This window comes from Littorina saxatilis, linkage group LG17, assembly GCF_037325665.1.
Source record: "Littorina saxatilis isolate snail1 linkage group LG17, US_GU_Lsax_2.0, whole genome shotgun sequence".
Lineage (NCBI taxonomy): Eukaryota > Metazoa > Mollusca > Gastropoda > Littorinimorpha > Littorinidae > Littorina > Littorina saxatilis.
This window is the reverse complement of record NC_090261.1, coordinates 30,141,156-30,158,243: the sequence shown is the minus strand read 5'-3', so window position 1 is coordinate 30,158,243 and position 17,088 is coordinate 30,141,156. Positions and strand designations below refer to the sequence as shown.

General features: G+C 41.1%; 2 long non-coding RNA genes across 2 annotated transcripts; both read right to left on the bottom strand.

Annotated features, from left to right (window-relative positions):
* Window positions 1–5,192: 5,192 nt before the first annotated feature.
* LOC138952760 (uncharacterized) lies at window positions 5,193–8,534 on the bottom strand. The gene is made up of 2 exons (XR_011451411.1): window positions 6,925–8,534; window positions 5,193–6,440 (listed from the first exon to the last, which is right to left on the bottom strand). It is a non-coding gene; the product is annotated as an uncharacterized lncRNA (long non-coding RNA).
* Window positions 8,535–10,173: 1,639 nt separating this feature from the next.
* LOC138952761 (uncharacterized) lies at window positions 10,174–16,016 on the bottom strand. Its single transcript, XR_011451412.1, has 3 exons — window positions 15,877–16,016; window positions 13,138–13,241; window positions 10,174–10,851 (listed from the first exon to the last, which is right to left on the bottom strand). It is a non-coding gene; the product is annotated as an uncharacterized lncRNA (long non-coding RNA).
* Between the last annotated feature and the right edge of the window lie 1,072 nt (window positions 16,017–17,088).

The following is a 17,088-nucleotide window of genomic DNA, read 5'->3' as shown; positions in this document are numbered from 1 at the left end:
AGAGAGAGAGACAGAGAGAGAGAGACAGTTAGTTAGTTAGTTAGTTAGCTGTTGCTTTTCGGGTCCAGCGGACCATAATAGGCCAAATCAGGACCCCAGAGAGAGACAGAGAGAGAGAGAGACAGAGAGAGAGAGAGAGAGAGAGAGAGAGGGTGGAGGAGAGAGGGTGGAGAGAGAGAGAGACAGAGAGAGAGAGAGACAGAGAGATAGACAGAGAGAGAGAAAGAGAGGGCGGAGAGAGAGAGAGGGAGGAGAGAGAGAGAGACAGACAGACAGAGAGAGAGAGACAGACAGAGAGAGGGTGGAGAGAGAGAGAGACAGAGAGAGATGAGGGCCCCAAAGGGGGGGTATCATCACGATCACGGGAAGGGAAATTTTAGCTTTCACGATCACAGTTACCTTGATTTTTGTTTTCACGATCACGAACACCAGTGGCAAATCACGGTCACGGTAAAAGTTGCAGGTACAGAAAGCACGTGTCAAAGTAAACACAACCACACAGTAATTCGCTCCTCTGGATCTATTGTTTATTCAACACAAAGTGACAACTGTTGCACTTTTTTATTATTTTTTTTAATTCTCTTTCATACACACATAGAAATACATATCATGATTTGTAATCAGTAACAAGAATGTTGTTTTCATTGTTTTTTTCTCTCGCTCTCTCTCTCTCTCTCTCATACAGACACTCACAGGAATATACACGCCAGGGGCGGAGCAGTTAAGCCAAAGGGTGGGGGGGGGGGGGGTTACAACCTGGGGTCGAGGGCAAGGCCCCGTTGGGGGGTCTGGGGGGCTGAGCCCCCCAGAAGCTGAAGAGATTTAGCTATTTTATGAACAATTTATGGCTTATCCTTGATTTTAAACATGATCAACTGGTGTCAGCAGCCACTCATTATTTCTTTTAAAGTTAGTATTATTATTTTATTTTTTTTGACAGCCGGGGGAGGGGGGGGGTCCGGAACCCCTGTAACCCCCTCCCCCCTAATCCGCCCCTGCACTCATACACATTCAACTCCCACACCCTCACTCACACACATGAATATATACTTGCACAATTTCACATTTCCAGAGCTAAATCTTTTAAACCCTTTTTCTCAAAAACTATTGGGTGGATTGAAATTAAAGTACATGTATGTGTGATGGTAGAGTCTATAATCCTGACTAAAGGTCAGTCTAGGAATCATGAAGGTGGGTGAAGGAATATACACTCATACACATTCAACTCCCACACCCTCACTCACACACATGAATATATACCTGCACAATTTCACATTTCCAGAGCTAAATCTTTTAAACCCATTTTCTCAATAACTATTGGGTGGATTGAAATTAAAGTACATGTATGTGTGATGGTAGAGTCTATAATAACAAAATCCCCAACGAACATGACTTTGGTCGATTTTGACATGAGGATCAAGTGACCCAAACTGGCACGTCTCCCCGCCATAGTTCCTGAATTTAACCCATTGTTGATAAGTTTACAGGCGCTAAAATAAATCCAAGCTTAATGCAAAGAAGCGACAATTAGAATCTATGCCAAGCGTGTCCACGTTGCTGGGATGAAAAACACATTTCTAGTTTCGGTTTTGGCTACACGCAGACTCGATCAGACTCGAGCCAGTCGAGGTCACACCGAGCGAGTGAAAGTCCGGACGTGGCAAGGTCGACAATGTCAATGATCTCAAAGATCTTAAACAAATTTCAAGATTTTTGCCTACATTCAGAACAGTCATAGAGCAACATAGACAGGGCCGGACTAGGGGGAGGGGAGGGGGGTTACAGGGGTTGCGCAACCCCCCCCCCCCCCTGGCTTAAGCATGTACCTCCCAAACGCTTTTTTTTAATTTTAATTTTTGTGGGGGAGGGGAGGGGGTTGCATCTGGATCATCATGAAATCCGAGGAGAAATCGCACCTCTCACCCCCTTTCGAAAGACATATTTCTTCAACGATTTTTGTGATGAAAAGTATGAGTCCTTACAATCTCAATTCTTCTTCATTGCCTATACAGCTTGCTGTCGAATTTACCTTTTTCGTTCAAGGAGAGGCTTCCTTTCCCTCCAGAAACATCAAAAAACGTTCAGCTTCAAGGGGGCTTCGCCCCCTTGCAACCCCCACCAAGGGGGCTTGCCCCCTGGACCATCAACTGTAACCCCACCCACCCCCACCCCCCTAGTACTTACCTAGTCCGGCCCTGATAGATGACATACCTTGACATTTCGTCTTCGGAAAGACGGACCCGTAGCCTGACCTTTCCACCAAGGAAGGCATTCTCGCCGCCTGCTTTGGTCTGGCTTGAATCCACAAAATATAACAGAAGTTCGATGACAATGCCGCTGCACGCCATTTTTGATCTTCGAATTCGAATTTGACTGAATGCACTCAAAACTTTAGCACGAAGCCCTTCCATTGGATGAAGTTTGGCAGACTTTTGCAATTCGCCTTCTGATTGGATCTCTTTTTTTGTGATTGGTTCTCTTAAAGAGAAGCAATTGCTGTCAAAATCATATTTCTGAATGTGTTGTTGCTTCCCTTCAATCGGGATTAGCTCCTTGACGAATAGAGGATCATACTCATAGAGTCTTTCTTTCTTTATTTGGTGTTTAACGTCGTTTTCAACCACGAAGGGTTATATCGCGACGGACTCATAGAGTGATACAGCTGTGAAAAATGTACGTTGAAAATAAAATGCTTTGCAATAATGCCCATCACGATCACAAAAACAAATGACAATCACGATCACGAGACTTGATTTTTTTGTCATCACGGATCACGGGCAAAGTCCCATCACGATCACAGAAATGGAAATTTCGGCAATCACGGTCACAGAAAGGTCAAAAAACACCAATCACGATCACGATTTTAAACCCTTTGGGGCCCTCAGAGATATATATATATATATATATATATATATATATATATATATATATATATATATATCTACAAATCCGCACTTAGGTTAACCGTTTTAAAAATCTTCATTAGGTCAACCATGGCTATATGCCTTAGCTGAATTATTATGAGGATGTTAATAAGTGAATATCATAAATGAAAATAGCTCTTTAATGTGGCAACATGTCAATTTCATTGAAACCATAGTACAAGATATACACATTTTTGGTGGTCGACCTACTGAAATTATGTAAAAGTACATCATTAAGACGACTACCGTAAAACTACCCTTTAGGTCAACTTATATATATATCTACAAATCCGCACTTAGGTTAACCGTTTTAAAAATCTTCATTAGGTCAACCATGGCTATATGCCTTAGCTGAATTATTATGAGGATGTTAATAAGTGAATATCATAAATGAAAATAGCTCTTTAATGTGGCAACATGTCAATTTCATTGAAACCATAGTACAAGATATACACATTTTTGGTGGTCGACCTACTGCCGTAAAACTACCCTTTAGGTCAATTTTTTCAACGAACAAAATCATCAATAGGTTGACATATACGCACTCTTTAATATTTATCCAGAGGGTAATAAAACTACACTAGGTTTACCTAAGTATAATATATATATATGTTTTTTATCCAGAGGGTAATAAAACTACACTAGGTTTACCTAAGTATAATATATATATATGTTTTAAGTTGTTTATACCTTCCCTTACACTTATGGGGGACTTTGCATCCAGACATGCAAGCTACATAAACAGCCTTTTTAAATTGAATATTTGAGAAATGTCTGGGGTCATCTGGTTTTGTGTGCTGTGCTGTACCTTGCAGTCTCTTTCCAACATTTTGTGTTGTTGAAAATGGAATAATGGAAATTAATAATAATAATAAAAGCATAGTCGTCATTTCTGTATATGGTTAATTAGCTACTGCATAGGTCTCTTCATGAGGCTCTTAATAATTAAATTCTCAGAAACAAGACAAGAAGATAATATAGCTTTCTTGCAGCAGTGTGTGTAAAAATCTGACCTGATGTGTGTAGTGACCCTTCTTCATACTTATAAAGAAACAAAACTAACAAATGCATGAAAAACCGTATAGCTATATGAGCTTGATAGCAATATTTTTGCCTAATTTGTTTAACTGTGCAAACTGGAATCAGTATTCATCTGTTATATGAACAGGGTATGGTTTGGGCGTCGGTCATCTGCATAGTTAAATTCAGAAAAGACCGATACATACGCATCTTAGTCTGTCAATGGACCGATTGACATGCAGCAGTCAGTTAGCTTTTGTTTACGATGTATGAAATTTCAGAGAAAAATATTCAAATGAAGTATCGTTATTGGGTAATAAGTTTTATCTTAACTTCAAAGCCATATTTTTCAGTTTGCAGACAACCGATGTTCACATTTTAAGTTTTGTTGTTGACATACTGATTGGTATGCAAAATGACCGATTGATTCATGGCTAAGTCAGTCAATGGACCTACAGTTGACAAAACCCAAGCCAAGCCCAGTGTATAGGTGGATGTCATGTATGAAAGAGTTGAATATGAAAATGTGTGAAACCTGTTGGTGGTTATAATAATGTAAATCTTCCCAAAACTGTCAAGATGTTTTCCCCTCCAGCGACAAGTGATGTACCTATGAAGCGTTTTCTTACGCTGCAGAAAACAAACAATGTGTCAGTGCAACATTTTTTGTGCAGACATTTTGTTTGTTCAGTGTTTGCTTAACGCCCAGCCGACCACGAAGGGCCATATCAGGGCGGTGCTGCTTTGACATATAACGTGCGCCACACATAAGACAGAAGTCGCAGCACACTAGGCTTCATGTCTCTCCCAGTCACATTATTCTGACACCGGACCAACCAGTCCTAGCACTAACCCCATAATGCCAGACGCCAGGCGGAGCAGCCACTAGATTGCCAATTTTAAAGTCTTAGGTATGACCCGGCCGGGGTTCGAACCCACGACCTCCCGATCACGGGGCGGACGCCTTACTACTAGGCCAACCGTGCCGGTTTTTTACAGACATAGATTTGCAATGGTCAAATCGGTTGATAAGGATGTGACAAAGAAAAAATGATGGTATGAAGTTTGTTGACTGCATCAAAATGAGCACAAAAGCATTATGATAAAATCAAATGAAAACAATTACATGTAATGTATAAATTGAATATTAAAGATAACTCAGTCATAAACTAATTAATTTTTACCTGTGTCACATCCACACAAAAATGAAAAGTATCTTTATTGAAAGAAACACCAAGAATCCTTGAAAATGTTTTAGAACTTTATTCATGAAACACTAAAGACCAGTTTCAAAAGATAAGAAACAAGCAAATGCTGATAAGAAAACTGAGAACAAGAAGAAAGAAGAATAGTTTCAAAAGGTTTAACGTATGATACACCAGAGTCAAGTTTAAATCATACATAATCAAGTCCATAAATTTGGCACCTTCTTGATATTCTGATGAAACAAAAACAAAATGTAAAATCCCTGTATCTTATTAGCACCTGTACATGGCAAAAAACATTCTGCGTTATTGTATGGTAAACAAAAATGGGGGGGGGGGGGTGATGAAACGCCAATTTAGCTCAACTTCTCACCTTATAAGAATCATATGGCACATGAGATCAATAATGATGAAAATAAAACAAGACATCAAAAGGCAAACACATAGTTGCCTTTGAACTGAAGACACCCAATTATTCATTTAGGGATCAAGGGACCCTGTTGGAACCTTGACATATAGTAAACCAGAAACACAGGTCCCCTACAAATGTCAAAAAGCAAGAGGTACAGAGCAATTAATCGGTCTAAAAAGTGTTTTCATACTCTTAATTGGTTTTGAATTCAGGAATCTAAGGAAAACAGAAAAGCCATTTTCAGGAATCATTGCTTTCTATTGTGTATAGTTTCTCCAAGGGTGACATAATTCATTTGAATAATACAAATCATATATTAATCAAACAAGACCCTTTCTCTTGAAAATAAAATAGTTTCAAACTAATTTTGATGCGTATCTGGGACCATGTTAGTCTTTTTTGTGACCTTGGCAAAATGATCAACAGCATCATTTACATGACTTTGCATCTAACAGTAACAGAGAGCCCTTGCACACACTCAGCAAACAGAGCAACAGCGCAAGTGACTAACCTTTTTGATACGAAATGAGTCCGAATAAGTTTGCATGTCAAGATTTAAAATTCTGATTTCTTTATCACAACCTAACCACATCATTTCGAAAGAGAACATTAGGGAAACCATACCTGGCTGACATTCTTCAAACCAAAGAAGTGCAAGACATTTTAACATAAATGTCGCACTCATAAGAAAAAGACCAAACTTAGGGTAAGACATTTCTGCAGTGATTCTACAGGGGAAGCTACTGAAAGTGAAAGGGTATCTATCATGTAGTAGAGAGTACACATTCTCAGACCACCAAAGACCATTGCCACGGTTACGTAAGCAAAACTGCCGATCTCGTTTCTGAGTTGCCAAGATGGCGGTGTCCAGTCGCAACGCTTTTTTGTCCCGCAGTGGGGCACTGCGGTTATGAAATTAAAAGCCCCTCCTGTTTTTGGAACCGCAGGAGCTTTCTAGTTTGCTGTTAGGTAGATTTTTGGTTCCTCTTTCCTGTCATGCTCTCTTTTTCTTCATGAATTCTTTTCTTTTTTCTGCCTTCTTGCTCATTCACCTGTATTTTTTCCAAAAATCTCTTCTCTTGCCGCTTGTCTCGCGATTTATGTATAGTTTAATCTGTTAGTGTTCTGATGTAAGTCCAGCAGTAGATAGGTTAAGCCTATTTTAACATACTGGAAACTGGTAATCTTCCAGTAGGTATTAATTTAGTTTTACTAAAGCCTGCTGGGACACAAGTAATGGGTTAGTGCATTTGTAAACAGGAATCGCTTGACAAGTGGCCCCCTTCATCCCCCCCTTCCTCGTCCTGATATGGCTCTGCGTAGTCGGCTGGACGTTAAGCAACAAATAAATAAACAAACAAACGCTTTTTTGTCGACAGAAGAGGCCGCTGCTTTGATACCGGACGACTTGCAAAAGCATTTGAGGGTTCAAATACATGTATCTGAAAAATTTTCACATTTTATGACAACACTACTGTACTGTGATTTTAAACTTTGTCATGTCCTTCAAGTTTACCTCATGTGTGGTAACAAAACCTTATTCTTAATCCACCCTTTCCACCACATATCTGCATACTGTAGATTGTGATTACTCTCGTGATCAGATCACCGAGTTGAATACAGTGAAACCTCCCATAACGACCCCTCCCAATAACAACCACCTCCATTATCCGACTGATTTTCTTGGCACCATATATAAAATAATTTACATTAAGTTACTTTGGAAACAAATTCCATGTTAAAATTTTTGAAAGGAAACCTCAATGAGTATGGACCAAACCATTGTAGATCCTGGCTGACACATATCAGCACCAGGTTTTTCTGCCCTGGTCTGCCACCTTAACTGATAGCACGACATCATAACGCCTTTGTTCATAAAAGCCTTGATCATGGAAAAATGAAAATTAACTCACTTTGTTTTAAGGTATCAACAGTAAACAATGTTATGAGAAAAGAACAAAATCAGTAAGGAATACCTGCACTGCAAACAATGGAATGAAATTATGATAACATGTACACAATTGTTTGCATAGTTATTCAATAAAGAAAAAATCGAATTAAGCTACCCCCACATCATCACTACATCACATCACCAGTAGCAGCATGTTCATGATCCTTCAATCTTTACTTTATTTGGTGTTTAACGTCGTTTTCAACCACGAAGGTTATATCGCGATGGGGAAAGTGGGGGAGATGGGATAGAGCCACTTGTTAATTATTTCTTGTTCACTAAAGCACCAATCAAACAAGAAGAGCAAACGCTCGATCGAGTCACTTTCGCAGTTCTGAATATTATATGAGGCATCAGATGGACAGGAAGAAATTGCTATTCACAACACAATGAGTCACGTTCACATAAAATTTGAGCCCGGTCACTTTTATAGTTTCCGAGAAAAGCCCAACGTTAAGTTGTGTGTTGCCGAACAGAAAAGGCTAGTTATCTCCCTTGTTTTTCTGATAACGTTCGTAAAAGGCTACAGATGTAAATACTTTGATGTAAAGAATAATCCTACAAAGTTTCAATCACATCCGATGAACTTTGTCAAAGATATAAAATGTCTAATTTTTCCTTTGACGCTGACCTGTGACCTTGAAAAAGGTCAAAGGTCAAAGGTCAACGAAACCATCGTTAAAGTGTAGAGGTCATTGGAGGTCACGACTAAACAAAATATGAGCCCGATCGCTTTGATAGTTTCCGAGAAAAGTCCAACGTTAAGGTGGTGTCTACGGCCGGCCGGCCGGACAGACTAACACTGACCGATTACATAGTCACTTTTTCTCAAGTGACTCAAAAATTGCTCCAGGGGCTTGCAACGTAGTACAATATATGACCTTACTGGGAGAATGCAAGTTTCCACTACAAAGGACTTAACATGTCTTACATACTGCTTGACTAAAATCTTTTCAAACATGGACTATATTCTATACAAGAAACACTTAACAACTGGCCTGGGGGGGAGGGGGGGGGGGACTGGGGGGGGGGGGTGATAGGAGAGAGTTTAACCTAGGGAAAGTAGCTTTCAGTCAAAAAGCCTCGTAATTAATTATATTTTCTACTAATTTGGTTGCTCTTAGGTGATTTGACCATGCTGGTTCCATTTCTGTTATCTGCTTATCTTACATATGCCTCTCGTTCGAGTTGTAAAATTAAATATTCAAAATGGCGTTTGAAAAGCAGTCTAACTTGCATAATAGGCATTTTCCTGTTGTGATGACAACATCAATTATATTTATGAATTCAGCGTGCCCAAATCCTTTAAATAACGGGCTCTGCCGGCTTAAAACTAAACATGTCGCAGAGGAACTTAGGTAGCCTAGCCTATGGGATAATACAAGATTGTTTTAAAAGACTATCATGGCAGTGTTGTTTCAGATAGAAAGATGGTTATTGTTTGAAAAGTGTTGTTTTTTTTTAAATTAAGAAAACAATGCAATGATGAAATAGAAATTTCAGAATTTTTTTGACATGCACCTTTAAAACAGAGCAAACTAACAGCCACTTGGTCAATAGTCTTTCTCAACTGGATGCAACAATAGGACACACTAACCACTTGGTCAATAGTCTGTCTCAACTGGATGCAACAAACAGGACACACTAACCTTATTTAAAACAGAGCAAACTAACAGCCACTTGGTCAATAGTCTTTCTCAACTGGATGCAACAATAGGACACACTAACCACTTGGTCAATAGTCTGTCTCAACTGGATGCAACAATAGGACACACTAACCTCGTTTAACACAGAGCAAACTAACAGCCACTTGGTCAATAGTCTGTCTCAACTGGATGCAACAATAGGACACACTAACCTTGTTTAAAACAGAGCAAACTAACAGCCACTTGGTCAATAGTCTTTCTCAACTGGATGCAACAATAGGACACACTAACCACTTGGTCAATAGTCTGTCTCAACTGGATGCAACAATAGGACACACTAACCTCGTTTAACACAGAGCAAACTAACAGCCACTTGGTCAATAGTCTGTCTCAACTGGATGCAACAATAGGACACACTAACCTCGTTTAACACAGAGCAAACTAACAGCCACTTGGTCAATAGTCTGTCTCAACTGGATGCAACAATAGGACACACTAACCTCGTTTAACACAGAGCAAACTAACAGCCACTTGGTCAATAGTCTGTCTCAACTGGATGCAACAATAGGACACACTAACCTCATTTAACACAGAGCAAACTAACAGCCACTTGGTCAATAGTCTGTCTCAACTGGATGCAACAATAGGACACACTAACCTTGTTTAAAACAGAGCAAACTAACAGCAACTTGGTCAATAGTCTTTCTCAACTGGATGCAACAATAGGACACACTAACCACTTGGTCAATAGTCTGTCTCAACTGGATGCAACAATAGGACACACTAACCTTGTTTAAAACAGAGCAAACTAACAGCCACTTGGTCAATAGTCTTTCTCAACTGGATGCAACAATAGGACACACTAACCTTGTTTAAAACAGAGCAAACTAACAGCCACTTGGTCAATAGTCTTTCTCAACTGGATGCAACAATAGGTTTGTTTGTTTGTTTATTTGTTGCTTAACGTCCAGCCGACTACGCAGAGCCATATCAGGACGAGGAAGGAGGGGATGAAGGGGGCCACTTGTCAAGCGATTCCTGTTTACAAATGCACTAACCCATTACTTGTGTCCCAGCAGGCTTTAGTAAAACTAAATTAATACCTACTGGAAGATTACCAGTTTCCAGTATGTTAAAATAGGCTTAACCTATCTACTGCTGGACTTACATCAGAACACTAACAGATTAAACTATACATGAATCGCGAGACAAGCGGCAAGAGAAGAGATTTTTGGAAAAAATACAGGTGAATGAGCAAGAAGGCAGAAAAAGGAAAAGAATTCATGAAGAAAAAGAGAGCATGACAGGAAAGAGGAACCAAAAATCTACCTAACAGCAAACTAGAAAGCTCCTGCGGTTCCAAAAACAGGAGGGGCTTTTAATTTCATAACCGCAGTGCCCCACTGCGGGAAGGGGGGATGGGATAGAGCCACTTGTTAACTGTTTCTTGTTCACAAAAGCACTAATCAAAAATTGCCCCAGGGGCCTGCAACGCAGTACAATATACATGTATAACCTTACTGGGAAAATGCAAGTTTCCAGTACAAAGGACTCAACATGTCTTACATACTGCTTGACTAAAACTGCTGACAATGATGAACTGCTTTCTGCTGCTGTTGATGAGGACCTGTCTCCTATTTCAGTCCTTCTGACCTTTTTTCTGCTGCTGGGTACGAAGCTGGTCTGTGGGTCACTGTTAACAAATTAAATGAGAACTTTAGCAATAAGATAAAGAGGGCTGGAAAGCTTGTTTTTCCAATAAAATATAACACAGATTTGGAGTACTTATAAAAGCAGTGCATTGCTCATGACACCCATCTTGTAAACTTAGAAACTTTCTTCATATTAGGTAAAAATTCAGCCTGTTTATTAGCAATAAAATCAAAAGCAGCAGTTTATTGCATTGTAATTTAACATAGAGAAGCACTGTTGTATTGACACAACGTTATATTGAATGAATTCCCGACTATATTCAAATCACCGCTAGGCCCTAACAAAAGCTCTTCTTAGTATTTGATAAAAAAAATAAAGGCTATATTGAAATTTTGGCTATATTCAGGCATGAGGAAGTTTCTAAATTGTATGTCACAATGTGGGCTACTGAATTTAAAAAAATGACTAGCCCACTAAGTTGACAACAGTAACAATTTGACTTGCCCACACAACTCAGGTTACCACACAACAATGAAGAGTTAACCGCGAGGGTAGCCCGCGGATTGAAATAGGCTACCCCCTGGCTGGCAATACAGGGCAACAATGTTCCCACTATCCTTTCTCTTAGCTTCTTATCTTCTGTCTCTTGTCTTGTTTTTTATCCGCACTTTTTTCTGCCTTCAAGCCCTGTAATCTATCTATATAGCTATTCTGATGGACACGTGGGGGAATTCGGGGGCTGTGATTGGATGGTCTCACACATCCCTTTTCCGATCATCAAAGCATAATGCTACGAAAGTCGGCCATTTTTGCCAATATCCAAAAGCATATTGGCAATAACAAAGACGCATGGTTCCGGTTTACCCATCTGTACCACGCGGCGATGTTTCAATCGACAACAGCATACACTGACAACTTGAAATTCTTCTCGGGAATGTTTTTCAGCTTTACAAATGTTGATAGCATACCCTTTTCTGCTAACTTCTCGATGAAACAGGACTAAACCAATTATTTTCTGTCCCTAAACACCACAAAATGCCCAAAGTCAAAAGATGTACATGTAGTACAAACAGGGGAGTAAAACGGAAAAGCCGTTTTTGTGTGCCTGTGTGAGCTCAGTTGCCGACTGACACAAACTTTCGCATTCGGCTTTTCTTATCTCGTAACTCCACATTAAATACCATTCTCTTAATCTCTCGAAGTATGGCTGCCCATGTGGCAGGGTATAATAAACAAACGGCCATAAACGCAAAATTCTCATTCGCAAAAAGGGATGGCCCAGGGAGCTCAAGCACAAGAAGAAGAAGAAGAAGAAGGAGAAGGAGCAGGAGAAGGAGCAGGAGGAGGAGAAGGAGAAGGAGGAGGAGAAGGAGGAGGAGGAGCAGGAGGAGGAGCAGGAGGAGGAGAAGGAGAAGGAGCAGGAGGAGGAGGAGGAGCAGGAGAAGGAGGAGGAGGAGCAGGAGGAGCAGGAGCAGGAGGAGCAGAAGAAGGAGCAGGAGCAGGAGAAGGAGCAGGAGGAGGAGAAGGAGCAGGAGGAGGAGAAGGAGCAGGAGAAGGAGCAGGAGCAGCAGGAGGAGAAGGAGCAGGAGCAGGAGCAGGAGGAGGAGCAGGAGCAGGAGGAGGAGCAGGAGAAGGAGCAGGAGAAGGAGCAGGAGGAGAAGGAGGAGCAGGAGAAGGAGCAGGAGAAGGAGGAGCAGGAGCAGGAGCAGGAGGAGGAGGAGAAGGAGGAGGAGCAGGAGGAGCAGGAGGAGGAGGAGGAAGAGGAGGAAGATGAGGAAGAGGAGGAAGAAGAGGAAGAGGAAGAAGAAGAAGTTTCTTGAGCGCCAATTTTACACCCGGCCTGCGGGCGATCACATTCTCAATTTTGTTCGCCCACACTAATTTTTATTTGCCTAGGGCAACAAGGGTGACCGATCTTGTGCACGCCTGATATTGAAACAAAATTTCTGCTCACAAGAACTTTTCCCCTGCTTATTTTGAATTTAACATTGATTCGAATTTAAAGAAACTTAACCTCAAGAGATCCAAGTGCAGAGTCAGTTAGGTACAGTCAAACCTTTTGAATACAACCATCAAAAAGATTCTGTAACTCAGGCTTTGAAATTTGTCTATTTCTTATCTTTAAGAGGCTCTCCCACTTGTTCAACCATAATATACTGTCTTAGTCTTACAGATGCACTTTAGTCTCTTAGCCTCAAGGTTTCCCTGTATTTTCTAGTTCACTATGTAACAGAAAAGTGGCATTCAGACCACATAAAGCAAAACATTTGACGGTAAAATAACAAAAACAGAAAGGTTCAAGTAAGAGCAGAGGAAAATCATGTACTTTGATCATATAAAGTCCTCCGTGTCCTTGGTTTAAGGAGAGGATAATCCAGAGATTGAAGAAGCTCCCGTCTCACTCTCAGTGTCAGGACAGTAGTCTTCGTCCTGAAACAAAATATCCAGGTTTTGTTCTTTTTACATACTCATAAACAATATCATTGTACAGGTTTCAGCCTAACTTTTGCATGGACATAAGATTTCATGACACTTTGTTGTAAGGTGCTTTAAATTTTTTTTTTTTAAACCTAGACAAGGATGTCCGAGGGGACACGGCGTCACCGTGTATAGCATGGTCTGCTCGTAATTGGATGTTAGCCGAGCTTAACGTATAGCAGCCAGCCGCAACTAACAACAGCTCAAACCGCCCAGTAGCTCGGTTGGTAGCTCAGTTGGTAGAGCACTGGACTTGTGATCGAAAGGTCGCAGGTTCGAATTCGGGCCGGGACGGACACGGGTCAACTTTATGTGCAGACCCAGAGACAGAAGCCATGTCCCACCCCCGTGTCATCACAATGGCACGTAAAAGACCTTGGTCATTCTGCCATAAGTGCAGGTGGCTGAATACACCCAAACACGCAGACACCTGGGTAGCGCGACTCCGTTGCTGCTAGCTTTCCACTGGGAGGAAGCGACCCGAATTTCCCAGCGATGGGACAATAAAGTAATGAGAAATGAGAGAGAAATGAGTATGAATTCTCCTTCTTCCCAAGAACAACAGCAGACTAGAACAAGTCAGCAACGCAACGCCAGGACAGTTTAAAGCCATCCGCTGGTAATTGGACTCCGTTGCTGCTAGCTTTCCACTGGGAGGAAGCGACCCGAATTTCCCAGCGATGGGACAATAAAGTAATGAGAAATGAGAGAGAAATGAGTATGAATTCTCCTTCTTCCCAAGAACAACAGCAGACTAGAACAAGTCAGCAACGCAACGCCAGGACAGTTTAAAGCCATCCGCTGGTAATTGGACGTTAGCTCCGCTTAACGTATAGCAGCCAGCTGCACACAGTGATAGACACAGACGGCATTTTGTGAAACCACGCATGGTGTATACAACCAAAATGAGGGGAATTGAAACCGAGAAATCGCTAATAAATCATGAATCGCTAAATATTTGTCAACCAAACTTGGCACACAATCTGCTGATATGCACAGGCATGAGCAAGTTCCAGAATTTTCACTCGCCTTGTGGGCTAGTGAAATTCAAAATTGACTAGCCCACAAACAATTTCACTTGCCCACAAAAATGAGTTTCCAAACAACAAAACGATTCTATCCATTCAAACGTGGTGAAAGGCGAGCAGGTCTTTGCAAGCGCCTGTACAGATCGCATTAGTTGAGCGACATGAGCACGCTAGTCTTGCGTTAGCTGGTGCATAGCGTGTCCCCCCCTCGGTGTCTTCAACCTTTTTGTTTGAGTTTACCCATTTTTTGGTGTTTTGTTGGTGAGACTTTGATGTTTCGTGTGCACGTATGTTTTCTAGCTTAATTTGTCCGTACCAACAACGAATGGCCCCTTTCTCTCCTTCTCAGAAGCGGCATGCTTTTTGCAAGCAGTACTGTACACAACATGACATTTTTGTGTAGTCTGCCTGGAAGGAACGCTTCCTCTGTCCGGAGTCATACTTTTTAATCTCTCGGACTCCGTTCCCTCTGGTTTGGCTAGTTGTCCAAGTATTTCTACATGTTTACAGCTTCAGATCTGCCTAGGCTTCTGAGACACACATGCTGCGTCGACAATACTGATTGGTTAAAATCGCGTCAACAAAAAGTCCTGATAACCCTGAAATCATAAGGTCATTCTGATTGGTCACTAAAGAGAATTTCCTGGAACTGGAGCTCCGATCACATCTAATTTTAGCAATCGTAGACGACAACGTGCTTCACAACAGACAATCGTCGCTTGGAAATTGATACCACAGACCCAAAATTTACACTCGCCAAGCGGGCGATCATTATAAAACTTTCTACTCGCCCACACTCATTTCTGGTCGCCTGTGGCAAGTGGGCGACCGATCTTGCTCATGCCTGTATGCACCTAACCCTACCTGCAAAGTTTGGTTGAAAAACAGCACAAAAAGTGGGTTCATCGAGACCGGTATATTTCGACCAAACTTTGCAGGTAGGTTTAGGTGCATATCAGCATATTGTGCAGGGATGTGGTTAGGCGTCGGACATCGGACATAGACCGATTACAAGGCTCAAATGTCCAATTCATATAAACGCATTGCGGTCAGATGTCCTATCGTTTTCAACTGAGCGCGGTCATGGTCCGATAAAAACTCCATTCCTTCGGACAGCACGATATTTGATATTCTTTCCGTGATAGTGCTGAAGTTTTTGGTCGTTTTTTAGTTGTTTCTCTTTTGTGTGTGTCCTGCACACAATGTTGGTGCATGTACTGATATGTGTGTTTGCACATGATAATTTTGTGTTTTGTACACAATTATAATGTCCTATTGAAATGTCTGAAAGCAGTCAAATGTCCTATTGATGCCGAAGAGCTCAGGGCATTTGTCCTATAGGTATGAATTTGTGGCAACATCCCTGATTGTGTACTGAAAAATCGCTAATAAATCATGAATCGCTAAATATTTGTCAACCAAGCTTGGCACACAATATGCTGATATGCACCTAATCCTACCTGCAAAGTTTGTTTGAAAAACAGCACAAAAAGTGGGTTCATCGAGACCCGTATACTTTGCAGGTACTACAGTATATCAGTAACAAAATCAACACTTACTAAGGGCAGGCTGTCAACATTTGATCTGCTTTCTGCTGATGTTGCTGAGGACCTGTCTGCTATCGCAGTCGATGATACCTCTGACCTGCTTTCTGCTGCTGGGTTCAAGACTGGTCTGTAGATCTCTGTTAACAAATTAAATGAAAACTAGCAATGAGACAAACAGGGCTGGAAAGCTTATAATTATGATATCCCAATCTTCTTCTTCTTCTACGTTCCCGGCCATACGTCTAGATGTCCAGTCCAGTGTTGAGTGCAAATCCCGCAGTCAGCCGCAGTGATGCCACTGTCCCCCACAGCTTTTCGCGGAGCTCCACTTCACTCGGCCACGTTTGGCGCCTCAGGGTGTGTGATATCCCAATAACATATAACACAGATTTGAAGTACTTATAAAAGCCATTTGAAAAAGTAAACAGAGGTTGCTACACTTCAAGATTTTCACTGGCTACTTATCCGGAAGGACTATATTAGACAGACGGGCAGGTTCCGTAAATGAGCCTCTATACTTCACTCATTACATTTATTAGACACTGTCATGCAACATGCTGCCTGACAAATTTTTCCCCATAACCTCTCTCATGTTCTTTTGTTGTTTTCCGACTTATCAATTATGTCTCGATTTATGCGCAATGTAGTGACTTTTCCTCTGATCACAATACGCATTAACTTTGTGCGAGTGTCTTATGTGCACTTATTACAATTGAAAAAATCCCCTCAAATATTGGCACTCCAAGTCTTCTTCTTTTTCCCTTAAGCTAGCTACTAGCTAGCTGCCCTTTCCCCACCTCCTGTATCACCAACCCCTTCCCATTTTCTGCTTGTTTGTGTATCTGTTTTGTCTTTTGTTTTGTTTTTCGTTTCCTGAAAGGAGCTAAGGCCAACAAAAAAAAATTGTCTGTTTCTGGTAACATGGCTAAAAAAAATAGGGTCGGTAGGTAGGGATTTTTTAATTTTTTTTAATTTTTTTTCTTTCTTTTTTTAACCCCAAATGTAGACCAATGAAACTAACTTTAAAAATCGCGCAAAGAGACTGGATTCACTATACATAGAGACAAGACACTCAACACATTTACAAATCGTCAGCGGACTTTCGTTTTCACACGTTTTTGTTGTTCATTTTCTCACCCTGTCCTTTACCACCAAAAAAAATTTAAAAATTTGAGTTTGGGAAAAAAAAAGTTTAGGGTCGGCGCCGAAATTTAGGGTCGGTCG